The following is a 13,601-nucleotide window of genomic DNA, read 5'->3' on the forward strand; positions in this document are numbered from 1 at the left end:
TTCAAGGGTTTACCTCTGCAACAGGTTTTTGTTGTTACAAGAAATAAAATGTTATGCAGTTGCAGCAGGGCAAGGAGGAATGAAAGAAGGAACTGAAAGGGGACAACCTTTTCAGTATCTCAACAGCCACAAAGAAGATGACCAGTGGTGTCAATAAAAAGTAAAAACAATGGTAGTATGAACAGAAATGACATAATGCATAGTATTATTTTTCCACTAGGGTTATACATTAAAGGGAGCTGAAAATTCTTGTAAAGTGACATTTGAATGCTTTAACTTGCTGGAAAAAGTTATGACCGAGGCTAAAGAAATACAGTAGTACCATGGAAGGATTATTTATTTCAGAGAGTGGGAATACAACTAAAAAAGAAAATGTATTTGCAATTTAGAACTTCTGGTATGCATGGGCATGAATTAAAACGGTTTTATTTTTTCAATTACTATGTAGTAAAGTGCATGCAGTTAAAGGATATGTGATGAAAGAAATGCACGGGCTGGGTGTTGGGAAATGTGGGTAATAATGGATGTTAAAGATGGGAAAATTGCAATTACAGTAATTAATATTATCAAGAAAGGATGTGCTAGCTACTGGGGCCAACCTAAAGCATGTTATTTATTTGAGGATGAAAATCATTTAGTACTAGATTTAAAAAAAATAAAAGTGTAGCCAATATGGGGAGATGAGACAAGACACACAGCAAAAAAAAAGCCTTTTAGCAGAAAATGTAAAGAATTTGGACACTTCTGGTTTCACTGCCCTGTATTAGAAAAGGAAAGAGTAGATGAAGAAGTAATCTCAGAAGAAAAATGAACAGTAGAAAATACTACCACAGAAGATGTTGAAAGAGAAGGTGGTATGGGGCAGGGGATACAAAAGAAAGGTTAAACAATGAAGAGGTAGTGAGGGAAGAAATAGTTCAAAGTGAGACTATTAATATACAGAAAGAGAACAGATATGCAATTTTATAAAGTGAAGAGGAAGAAGAGGGAGAAACAGCAACAGGAGAAAAACAATATAGTGAAAATATTTGGTGGGAGACTTAGGAGAAGGAAAGAAAAATAAGATGTGTAAGTAAAACACTTAGGAAGTGGATGATTTAGGAACTTTAGCATTAAATGTGAATAGCATTAGAAATGATATAATAAGTTCGATGATGATGGAGTGTAAAAATGTATATTTTTGCTTGCTATATGCCAGATATAACAAAGAAAAAAAGGGAAAGAATACAGGCAGGATGTGGGGGGTCAAATAATTTGGTCGGTAGGAAATGAGACATGTTCTGGAATAGGAATTCTTTAAAAAAATGAAGAAATAAGAATTTTATATGTAACAATAGTAGTACTAGGAAGGGTAGTGATATGTGATACAAGAATGAGAGAAAATGCATAAGATTAATAGTGATTTATGCATATACTAATACAATGGAGAGAAAGCAGTTATTTGAAAAAAAATAAAAAAGTATTAGTAAATATGTCAATAGCAATGGTAGGAGAGTTTAACTGCAGCCTGAGGAAACAAAAGGGAAAAATAACATAGGATATTAAGATACTAAGGGGTTAACACAAAGTGGATATTCAAAAGTAGGAAAGAATAGAGAATGGACATACAAAAGGGGAATTTTAAAGACTGAAATTGATTATAATGTTTACTCTAAAGACATGAAAGATGTAACCGGGCGTACAGATGGCAGAGTTTTCAGATCTTAGAGAAGTATGGGTTAGAAGAGAGGAAGACAATGAAATAATAAAGAAGGAATCAACTACATAATTTAAGAAGGAGGAAGAAATTATAAAAGGGAAAGAAATGTTATGGAAAGATCATATGAAAATGAGATATAAAAATTGGACACAGTGGTAGGAAATGAAGCAGAACTATAAAAATCTATTTTAAAAAAATATATAAAGAAAAAAGAAATAAAATGAAATATAAAGACATTTTACATAATTGAGAGAGATAATGAAAAAAACAACACAATAAAGGAAATAAAAAACAGATATATTAAAACACACTGAATTGATCGAAGGAAGGACACTGAGGAAACTCGGAGCTATAATATATAACATTAAGTATCCTGTTTTTTGTTTATTTTGTTCTTTATTTCTTTATTATTTATAGCACCTTGTGTACTGTGTATTTTTCTAGCTAGTTTCATTGTGTGTGAGGTATTAACTGGAAATTGTCCACTTTTATTAAGCATCTGTTGGGTTGTTTGTTTCTGATAACTTGTTGCAGTTAAACTCTTTTTTCTAGAGGCTCCTTTAGCTGTTTAAAACTTTCATTTAAAGGCTCACTGCTGCTTTTCAGCTGTGAGATACATTTCTGCAGTTTGTTTCTCACCCTCCCTCCCTGTTGGTATAGTGTTTTTATAGTTGGTGGCTTTGCAGTTGCCCGCCCCTAGTGTAAATTTGATCTGGGACCCTCCTCCCAGTCTAGTGTCATTACCTCATTCTACCCAGTACAGGGAGAACATTTGAGAAGGCCATTCAGCTTAGTTTCTGCTACTCCTTTCTCTCTTGCCACTAAAAAAAAAAAAATAAAATAAAAAAAAAAATGTTATCTGCTTTTACTGTATTTGTGTTTCTTCCTACTTTATTTTGCTTTTGCGTCATCTTAAAAGTACTCAATTGTATTTATTACTGCTTGGTGTAACTCATTCTAAGCCTTTTAGTTTAAGCACTTGGGCTTCAGACCAGTTGTTTTACATTAGGAAGGTTTGTGGTCTGCACTGTAGTGGCAGAACAGGTAGCTTACATCCTTCTAAGTTGGGAACTGCTGACTGAGGGCTCAGTGTCTGTTATTCTAAAAGTGTATTAATTCTGGTTTAAGCACTTGGGCTTCAGGCCAGTTATTATACATTAAGAGGGTTCGTGGTCTGCACTCTTGTGGGAGGAGAGGCTGGACTCTGCCCTTCTGAGCTGGGAATTTCTGGTTAAAGGCTTATAGTGCCTGCATATTTGAACTGCTTCTTACTGTAATTGGTACACCTTGTTTGCTGTAGCATAGACTAGATCCAGGCCTGCTGAATCTAGCTTTGTTTGTATGCTTGTTGTTTGTTTGCTTGTTATTTCCCTGAAAAGCTAATTCCACCTAAAACGCGGCTTTTCAGCGCTTCTGTGGATCCCTAGTGATAATCTGCATTGCTTACTGTACTTATTTCCTTGTTTCACTTGAAAGAAAGTTACTGTTTGTCGTTTTTGCATTTAAGTTACCTGTAACACATTGCATTTAAGTTACCTGGCACTTGCTCACTAAAGCAATTATATAAGTCAGCACTAAAAAAATTAAAAGCACTACACCCTCACAAACTCCCCTTGAGTGCCTTGTTCCCCATTGGCCCTTTTTTTCAATTATAAAGGAATTCCCAATACTATTCTAGCATGTCCAAAGGTCAGTTGTCAATCTTCTCTCCGGTCCAACTGGTGAATCTGGGAATCTTGAGGCAATGTTACAACTGCCTCATGTACACAGACAACCCTCTCCTCCTCCCAACAAATTCCAACACGTGAGAGATGCAACCATATAGCCAAACTGGTGGCTAAGCTCTCTCAACTCAGTACTGGCGTAACCCATCAGGAGGAGAAGGAAACCGCACTCACTACAATTCCAGTCTCACATAGACCTACCACGACAGCAAACCAAACACATAAACACACAAAAACATACCCAGAGGCTCTAAATAAAAATCTGCCTAAGCAGCAGAGACCTCCAAAGCAGACACCCAAGCAACCGCTACCCCAAAACAAAACACATGCAACACATAGCTCACAAAGCCAGTGTACTGAACAGTCACAGCCCTTAAGGCTAAACAACACACCTGATACACTTGTAATAGGTGACTCTATCGTGAGGCACACTGATGTCCCACTCATCAGGCTGAACAAGGAGAAGGTCACAGTGAGCTGCCTGTCGGGTGCTAGGATCCACCACATAACACAAGCACTCAGGTCACTCCAAGGAAAGTACAAATATGACTCAGTCATTGTCCATGCTGGTGTGAATGACCTGAGACTTACCTCCCTGGACTACATGAAAAGAGACATAGAGGATCTCTCTGAGCATGTAGCCCAGGCCGGTATGACCCTGACCTTGAGTAGCATCTTACCCTCACCAAGAATGATGCCACAATATGAAGACAAGATGATCAATTTCAACAATTGGCTTACGTATTGGTGTCATTCAAAGGGGATCCAATGCCTGTCAGCCTGGGATGACATGCTCGACAAGCCACAATGCTTCGCTAGGGATGGCTTGCACCTGTCACCCCTGGGCTTTCGGATATTGGCAAAGGCTCTTGCTACCCCCATAGTGCCTTTTTTAGGCAAGGCTCAAAAGACAAACCCACCTCCATACGTATCACAAGGGATAAGAAACTAAGAGTAATGCTACTCCACGCCAGAAGTCTAAACCTCAAGATGCTCGCACTCAAAACTCTCCTTAGCATGGAGAACATCGATATCTGTGCAGTAACAGAAATCTGGTTCAAGGCTCCCGAGAGCACCCCAGCACTACCAGGTTATACCTCATACCATGCTTTTCGGCCCCAAAACTTGGACCGAACCACAAAAGGAGGGGGAGTATCAATATTCGTCAAAGATACCCACACCTCCAGGTTGGTGGCACAGCACGAAGCATCAGAGACTATCCATGTGCAACTAACAGTGGGTAAAACTGCCTTCCAGTTTATAGCCTGCTACAGACCACCCTCCCAAACCCAAGAACCCCACTTGGCCTTCCTGAGAACACTGGAAAATATGAAGGTCTCTCCAAACACCATTATATTGGGTGACTTCAACTACCCAAACATAGACTGGGAGCATTACTCTAGCTCCAACACCCTAGCCCAAAGGTTCCTAGAATTTATAAATTCAAATGCTATGGAACAACTTGTTACCACTCCCACAAGAGGGGAAAACATACTGGACCTGATCATCACCAACATGGGGACTTTATGCTCCAGACCAGAAGTGTATCCCTCACTGGTAAGATCAGACCATAAACTAATCTCACTGGATATTCACATCCTGACCCCACCCCCTGCCCAGAAAACCACAGTGAAAAACTTCTCTAAAGCAAATTTCACACTCCTCAAAACTGAGGTGGAATCCTTCAAAGCCCCCAGGCCTGTGGAAAATACGGCCCAGATCGCAGAATCCTTTATAAATGCATTCTATGAACACCTTCAAGAATGCATGGATCATGCAATCCCAAATAAAACCAAGACTCAATCCACCAAAGGCAGACGTCCTGTCTTGTGGACCCCAGCCATAAACAAACTATACAATAGAAGGAGGAAGCTACTACATAATAGAGCAAAATCCCAAAAAGGGAAGGCATCTCTGATCAGTATTAGCAAAAAACTACAGGCACTCATAAAATCGTCTAAGGCCAGCTTTGAGAGAAAAATTGCACAGGACACTAAGGATAATCACAAGGCTTTCTTTAGTTATGTTAGTAACCTGGGTGGGAATTCCCAGATATGCTCAGAATTAGTCCGAAATGACAAAAAATACACCGAACCCACAGACATTGCCAACATGCTAGCAGACAGGTTCAGCGCAAACTTCTCCCCCCCTCCCCACCAAAAGGGCAAATATCTATCCCAGCAGAGTGCTGCCCCCCTGACATCTCAGATGCTCAGGTAAGAGCTGCCCTCTCCCAAGCAAAAAACACAGCATCAATGGAACCAGATGGTGTCCCGGGCTGCGTCCTACATGAACTCCAAGAAGAGCAAAACCCAAACATAAAACTACTGTTCAATCTCAGCCTTATTACAGGATATGTACCCAAAGAGTGGTGTACAGCAACAGTGGTCCCTCTCCACAAAGGTGGTGCCTCTACGGATCCTGGAAACTATCACCCCATAAGCCTGACTAGCTTGGTCTGCAAAGCTATGGAAAGGATCATCATGGACCTCATAAATAAAGATATTGGGGACCTACAGACACTGGATCCTACCCAGTTCGGCTTTGTTAAGGGCAGATCCTGCCTCTTAAACCTGGTCGATTTCTTTGAAACAGTCACCAAGGCCACTGTCGAGGGGAAGGTGGTCCACACAGCCTACCTGGACCTCGCAAAAGCCTTCGATACAATACCCCACTCGGGCATTATAGATAAGCTCACCAGCTTAAATATAAACCCCTATGTCACTAGATGGGTTGCAAACTGGCTCAAGGACAGAACCCACATGGTTAGAATTGCTGGAGCCATATCAGACTCCAAACCAGTTACAAGTGGCATCCCACAAGGCTCAGTCCTGGGACCTCTCTTGTTCGGTATATATTTCTTGGAGGTACAGGCCAACACAGAAGGACTGTGGCTGACCAAGTTCACAGATGACTGCAAACTGGGCACCATAATCAACTCTCCAGCCGACACAAGCATCCTCCAAAAGGGCCTCATAGAAACAGACAACTGGTGCCAGAGCCATGGCCTCAAGCTAAACGCCAAAAAGTGTATAGTCATCCCCTTTGGCAAAAACAAAGTGCCCACAAATTACCACATAGGTGGTAATCCATTAAGTACAGAAGAAGTAATTAAGGACCTAGGGACCCAAGTTGATAGCAATCTCTCATTTGACAAACACGTGGCCAAAGTGGTTAGAAAAACATTTTATATAGCCCACCTAATCATGAAGGGATTCACATCTAGATCAGGGGAGGTCATCGTGCCTCTTTACTCATCCCTCATCAGGCCCATAATTGAGTACAATGCCCCTTTTGGGATGTACTTACCAGACACCTGCAGCAACTGGAAAGACCCCAAAAGTACCTCACCAAGAGGATCAAAGGGCTCAAACAGATGCCATATGCTGCCCGGTTAAAGAAACTCCAGCTCTACTCAGTGGCATACCGCCTGCTCAGAGACGATCTGTGCCTGACATATAAAGCCATGTCCAACCCGGAATTAATGGACATGCTGCACCTCAGAAAATCCAAATCCCATCGAGCCACACACTCGAGAGACTTGAACCTCAGCACTGAAATAAATAGGACATGCTGGAAGGACAGATTCATAACCCAGAGGCTCCCTTCACTCTGGAATAAAATCCCAGTCCAGGTTAGGCAGAGTCCCTCATTGACTCTCTTCAAGAGGAATCTTGATGAGTGGATGGGAGATTGTAGGTTTACCCCGGCTATCACTTCTGTGTCACTGTTAGACAGAGGCACAGTATACTAACCTCGAAAAAGGGCATAGCAAAATTAATTTAAAATGGGTGGCGAAAGCCAAACACACTCTGGCAAGGCTTATAAATGCCCTAGGGCAGATAGCCTAGTATGAACCTATGAACCTATGAACAGAGAAAAAGTAAAAATGATGTTACATACACAAACTTTTTTTGAAAGGAAAGAAAGAGAAAGTTTCCCCTTATTTAGGAAAAGCATTACAAAATGAGAGAAGGAAGGATGGAGGCTATCTTACATGACAAAAGAGACATACAATACAAACAAGAACATATTATGGAGTTGGTAGAAAATTGTATAGAAAAAATGCATGAAAAAGAGGAAATAGATGGGCAAGATAATAAGAACGTGAAAAAATAATATCAGAAAAAGGACATAATTATTTTTAGTAAATGAGATAACAATAGAAGAAATAAATAAAGTGATAAACCAATCAGACTGAATCATCCCCAGGAATGAATGGTATGAGTTATGAATATTATAAGGAAATAAATAACAAAATAGAAGTTTTGGGGAACTATTACATGAATAGATGAAAAAATTGGAGGCCTATAAGACTAGGGAATACTGACTATAAATATTTATGAAAATAATATAAGAAAGACAGAGAAAGTGTTGGATGAGGCAGTAGGAGAAAGGATCAATGGTATAAAAGGAAGACAGGTAAAAAAAATTTAATTATAGATAGTAAAAGAAGTAGTAGAGATGATACTAAAGAAAAATAAAGAAGTGAGACTAACAGTATGTGATGTAGCTAAAACCTTTAATAAAGTAATCCATGAAGCAACATGTCAGATTTTACAATCATATGTCATAGGCAAAAAATATTAATGCACTAAGGAAATGCTATGATACGTCATGGGTACAAGCTATGATACATGGATGGGAAAAATAAGTATTAAGCAAGAGGTAAAACAGGGATGTCCAATGAGTATGTGCTTATTTGTAGTAGTAATGAATGCAGTAATACGGACACGAATGAATGAAATAAGGGAGGTAAGATGTGAGGTAGAAGAAAATGTTATATTACAGATATGTTTGTCATATGCAGGTGATTTAGATCTAATAAAGAAACAAGGGATAGATTAATGAGGCTGTAATAAAAATTGAACAACTGTTAAAAATCTGGTCTGCGATTAAACAAAATGAAGTATAAAGGGATTTGGTGAGATAAAAAAAAATAAATGGAATATGTTTCACAATGAAGGAAAAATAGATTTGAGACATTTGGTGAGTATGAAAGTGTGGAACCAGAACACAAGGAATAACTTCTACAATCCCAAATCCCATCCAAGGAAACAACACACTCCAGTAAACCACTAAATGCATGTAACCAAGTGGAACTTTTTATCACTTCAATTTTATTAAAAATGAACCAGAATGACATTTCCTATAACATATATACTATGCACTTTTGTTCCTCCTCAGTTATGCGACTTCATCAAAGTTAGTGTAAAACTTAGATCAATGTCCATTTTCAAGCCCATAATCTCTTTCCTTGAAAGCACATGACACAATTAATTCAATCTAGATATAAAATTGTGTAAAATAAATACAAAAGTTTATAAAAATACATACATATTTGCCCTAGATCTGAACATATAGTCAAGAAATGCTTTGTTAAAAAAGCATTTCAAATGTTCTCCGATATTAAATACATTCTCAACATAATACAGGAACAGAAGTTAAAAACCACAAAAATGTCATCATCATACAACCAGTCACACTTAATAAATCCAAAGACTTCATTTTAAAAACTCATGCCATGGACACAGAATCATTCAAATCATATTGTCCAGTGGCATGCTTTCTTAACTGCCACTTTAGTTCCTTAACCTCAAGCTTTAATTTCCATGTTTTTCCCTTCAGATATAATTCAATAACATCAATTACAACAACAACAACAAAAAAATAATGCCCCTCATATTGTTGGATATGTCTCCATAATGCATTACTTTAGTCCTTAACCCCAATATCATGAAGATGTTCAGAAATTCTAAGGGTTCTCTGTGCCTTACCAATATTAAAACAGAGACAGCTCCTACATTGTACTGTATGTACAAGTCTATATGTACAGCAATTACAATACTTGGGACTTTTCACCTTCCCAAACCCATTAATCTGAATGAATTCACCCTTCTTTATGTAAAAGCATTATTTACATCTCCCACATCTGAATGTTGCTGGCTTATTGTACCCATTCCAAAATGTTTTTCCAATCTTTTCAATGAAGTTTTTTTTAACACCAGTCCTTTCTAAATATGACACAGAGGGCTTTCCTACCTTTTGTTGATCAATTCCAGTAACCTCAAAAATCTTAAAATTTCTGATGATAATTTCCCTAATCACCTCAGCATCACTATTAGAAATAAGAACAACCCGCGGGTTTACAGCCTGTGGTGCTTCTTTCATCACTAGTATAAGTAAGAGCAACCCCCAGGGTTTATCACCTATGGTGTTTCTTGCATCAGTATTATAAGTCAGAATAAATCCTGGGGTATATCGCCTATGGTGTTTCTTGCATCAATATTAGAATTATGAACAACCCCCTGGATATACCGCCTATGGGGTTTCTTGCACCACTATTAGATGTAAGAACAAACCCCTGAGTATACCACCTATGGTGTTTCTTGCATTACTATTAGAAGTAAGAACAACTCCCTGGGTATACTGCCTATGGGTATTTCCTATGGATACCACCTATGGTGTTCCTTTTGATCAATGACACCCATCTTCATTCCATCATCATTTTTAATGCTAATAACTGTGTAGAAAATCCACTCATTCTTTAATAATATACTTCCAGTAAGATTTTTTGCAGACATCTGTCAGGGTATCCCCTGTTGGTTAACATAGATCTCAATTTATCCCTCTTTATAAAAGGTGTCCAAGGGGGGACACCACTCATGCCAATCTAACTAGCTGTCCTTTAATCAGGGCTTTTTTTTGATGTAATGGGTAACAACTGTCAAAGTGTAAAAGTGAATTAGAATACGTCTGTTTTCTATTATTATTGGTCATAAATCTCATATTCACTAAATCTTTCCTGATTTCTACATCTAAATAACATAACAGATTGCAAAATGTTTCCATAGTGAATTTCATGAAGGTGGTTGTATTGTTTATGTAGTGAAAATATTCTAATAATATACTTTCATATCTTTCCACAAAATTACTATGTCATCCAAAAACTGACCATATAATACCCTTCCATCCTCATACCCTGAATTGAATACATAGGTGTGTTCCCAGTAATCCATAACAATATTGGCAAAGACAGGGGCACATGCTGCCCACATCACTACCCCTGTCCTTTGCTTGCAAATACTGTCTTCAAAAAATATAATTATTGTCCAAAACAATTTCCACGAGTGACCATGTTGTTATTGAAAGCCTCCACCTTAGTCAAATATCCAAAAAAAATAATTTTACATTTGTGGGGTATAACTGAAAACAGATCTTTGATATCAATAGTAACAAATAAAAGATCATCACTGAACAAGTTTCCCCAACATTCCTCAAAAACTCCTATGAATCCTTGTAGATATGCCATTCTTGCTTCAAAACATCCTTTAATCTAATATTAATAAATTTTGCTGTCCCATAAATTTTCAAACTCTTTGTGTCCACAATTGGTCCCATGGGGGATCCATGATACCCTTGTAAATTTTGGGAATGCCAAAAATACCTGGACTTCATGGAAAACCAATCTTAAGGTACTTGTAATATTGGTCAGATATCTGCTCCTGTATAAGTAAATCATAAATTAAGCTGTCAGTCCTGAAAATGCAACATTTTACTGGTTCCTAGAAACCTCCTCATATTGATCAGATAACAATATCCCCTCCATTTTAAGACTATAATCCATGGTATTCATTATTACTAATATCTCACCCTTGTCAGGTTTCATTCATCTAATATTTCTATTTTCACAAATGTTCACCAATAACTTTCTATGATGGTTTTTAAAAACTTGTCTAATATCACATTCACAAAGTTATTCGAACAATGTAATAGCCAGTTGCAAAGGTGGGTTGTAGGTGCTAGGTCTCTTTAAAATATCTGTATTCCCAGTATAGCCAGAGTTGTCAAAAAATAAAATAATGAAATTCAACTTTCTGGTATACAGCTGCGGCCTTAGGTCAACTGGTGCCCTAGGCAAAAGGGCTCCATGGCTCCCCCCACCACACCACCCGGTGCCCCCATCCTGGTCTACCTACACTAAATAAACACTGCAAAAGTGCCCCTGCTATAGTGGCGCCCTAGGCAGCTGCCTAGCTGGTCTATGCCTAAGGCCGGCTATGGGTATACACCTTCAAGTCAATCAACTTGTTAGCTAACCCAGCCATTCTACTTAGCGCAAAGGTCATACCGTTCTCAAATAAATCAGCATTGACTATGAGTGATGTTCACAGAACTAAGGTTGTAAATTTTGAAATCTCCCTGTCTTTTAGTAATAATATTGCTTAGTTCCATGCTTTATACTGCTTCTGCAAACCCCTACCCCTCTAGGGTCAAGTGACACCCACGCCTGACCCTTCCTAGGTTCCTGCATCGATTCGCTGTTGGTTGATTTTTTGATCTCTCAGATCACCTGAGAGATGAAAAATCTAAAGGGTTCTGTTGTTGGTCATTATTACCAATAAATGTATTAACCATTTCAAATTCATTGACATAGTGCTCCTCTCTCTTCTGAGAAACAGGTTTGGGGTAGGCTATATGTCATAATCTCCACTTGTCACACCATAACTTATTACATTATTTCAACAATATTACAATAATTATATTACAATAATCATCCTTATAATGACTGAAATGTAAATATTTACTAATAGCATTGTCCAACTGTTTATCTGTTTCAAGAACACCCATGGGAATTTGATTATATCTCATTACAAATTCCACAAACTCCCAGCTATGTTGATCAAAAGGAAGCTTCTCTCAGTCCCACAGGGTATTTCCATACCCTCAGTCCCTTGGAGACAATGCCATTTCTTATCCATTCCATAAAATAACTGATTTCTATTTGGAGTTTGTGAAACTTCTAATTGTTTGGGTAAAGAAATACCTATCATATTCTCGCCAGCCTGAAACGTGAAGAAATCAGTCTTGGCATGTAGCCACTCACCCAAATTGATGTTGTTCCATCTGTTGATCTCCTCACAAGGATTTAGAACATTACTGAGTACCTGGTTGCTGTTTAACATAAATTACATTGGTTTGTGTACCACTGGCAAATAATGGTGCACTGGTGGGGTATCCCAGTGTTCATGGGATGTATATATCTCTCATCAGTATACATTTCTAAGATGATAACATAATTAGAATCCTCAGTGGATTGTTGGTTTTGTGTAGGTAAGGGACAGACTCTGGTTCATTTTTAATAAAATCAAAGTGGTGAGAAGTCCCATTTGGTTATGTGCATTTGGTGGTTTACTGGAGTGCACTGTCTCCTTGGTTGGGGATTTGGAGTTTAGGGGTATGAAAGTGCAAAATGTCAATGAAGAGAAATACTGGCACAAATAAAAATGTTAGCTTGGTGGAAAAGTTCAGTAAAAAGAAATATTTGTTGAATACTTATGTAGATTTAGGGGGAATATATGTTACAAATGCAAAAACGGTTTATTGCAATTTTTTTAGTTTCCTTTGGGGATCAATGGCAAGAGGGATCATTTATAATAAAAAAGAAGAAAGTGGATTGAATTTAAAAAAAAATCCAGTGGTGCATTTTACATCTATGTATTCATTTTGGGCAATGAGAAAGGTAGGAGAAAGCCAAGAAGAAATAATTATTACAAAAGTTATACAAAAAAATATAAAAAAAATGTATGGGAAGGAAAAGAATGAACAGATAAAAAAGAATATGGCAACAAAATGAAATTCCGGAAGTCAAAAGTAAGCGAGATTGATAAAAAAGAAAAGAAAGAATGGTATAAGCAATAAAAGAAGAAAAAGTTTTGAAAATTTTTATAAAGCAGAGGATTTTTGTGGAGAATTGTATTACACGACAGAAGTTATTAGAAAGGGAATATGAAATATAGGGTCACAGAGGAAAGATGATGTGTTGACTGCAATGAAGAAGAAACAAGAAAACATTGTTTTTAGATTGCAACAAAAAATGGGGAAACTTTAAAAATGAATATAGATGCAAAGGATTTAAATCTATAAATATGAATATTGAAGGATAATAATGTTAAAAATGTGATATTGATAAATGGACTAAAGCACTGTTTGTGACAATATGGTTGCCGTGGATAAAAATATGTAAAAATGTGTTATATTAGGGAAAGAAAGAGTGGTGAATGGGCAAAATATAAAAAAGGAGTAAAATAAATAGAATTGTTTAAGGATGTTTGTGTTGATATTCTTTTGTAAATAATTTTAAGTAAAAATGTAAAAAATGTGCATGTAAATAACTA

General features: G+C 37.6%; 1 protein-coding gene across 1 annotated transcript in view; it reads right to left on the minus strand.

Moving 5' to 3' along the window:
- PGM5 (phosphoglucomutase 5) overlaps positions 1 to 13,601 on the minus strand; it is a 1,541,798-nt gene that overhangs the window by 749,882 nt on the left and 778,315 nt on the right. The window lies entirely within an intron of this gene.

The sequence above is a fragment of the Protopterus annectens genome, chromosome 2.part2, assembly GCF_019279795.1.
Source record: "Protopterus annectens isolate FY-2018-M chromosome 2.part2, PAN1.0, whole genome shotgun sequence".
In the NCBI taxonomy this organism is placed as follows: domain Eukaryota; kingdom Metazoa; phylum Chordata; order Ceratodontiformes; family Protopteridae; genus Protopterus; species Protopterus annectens.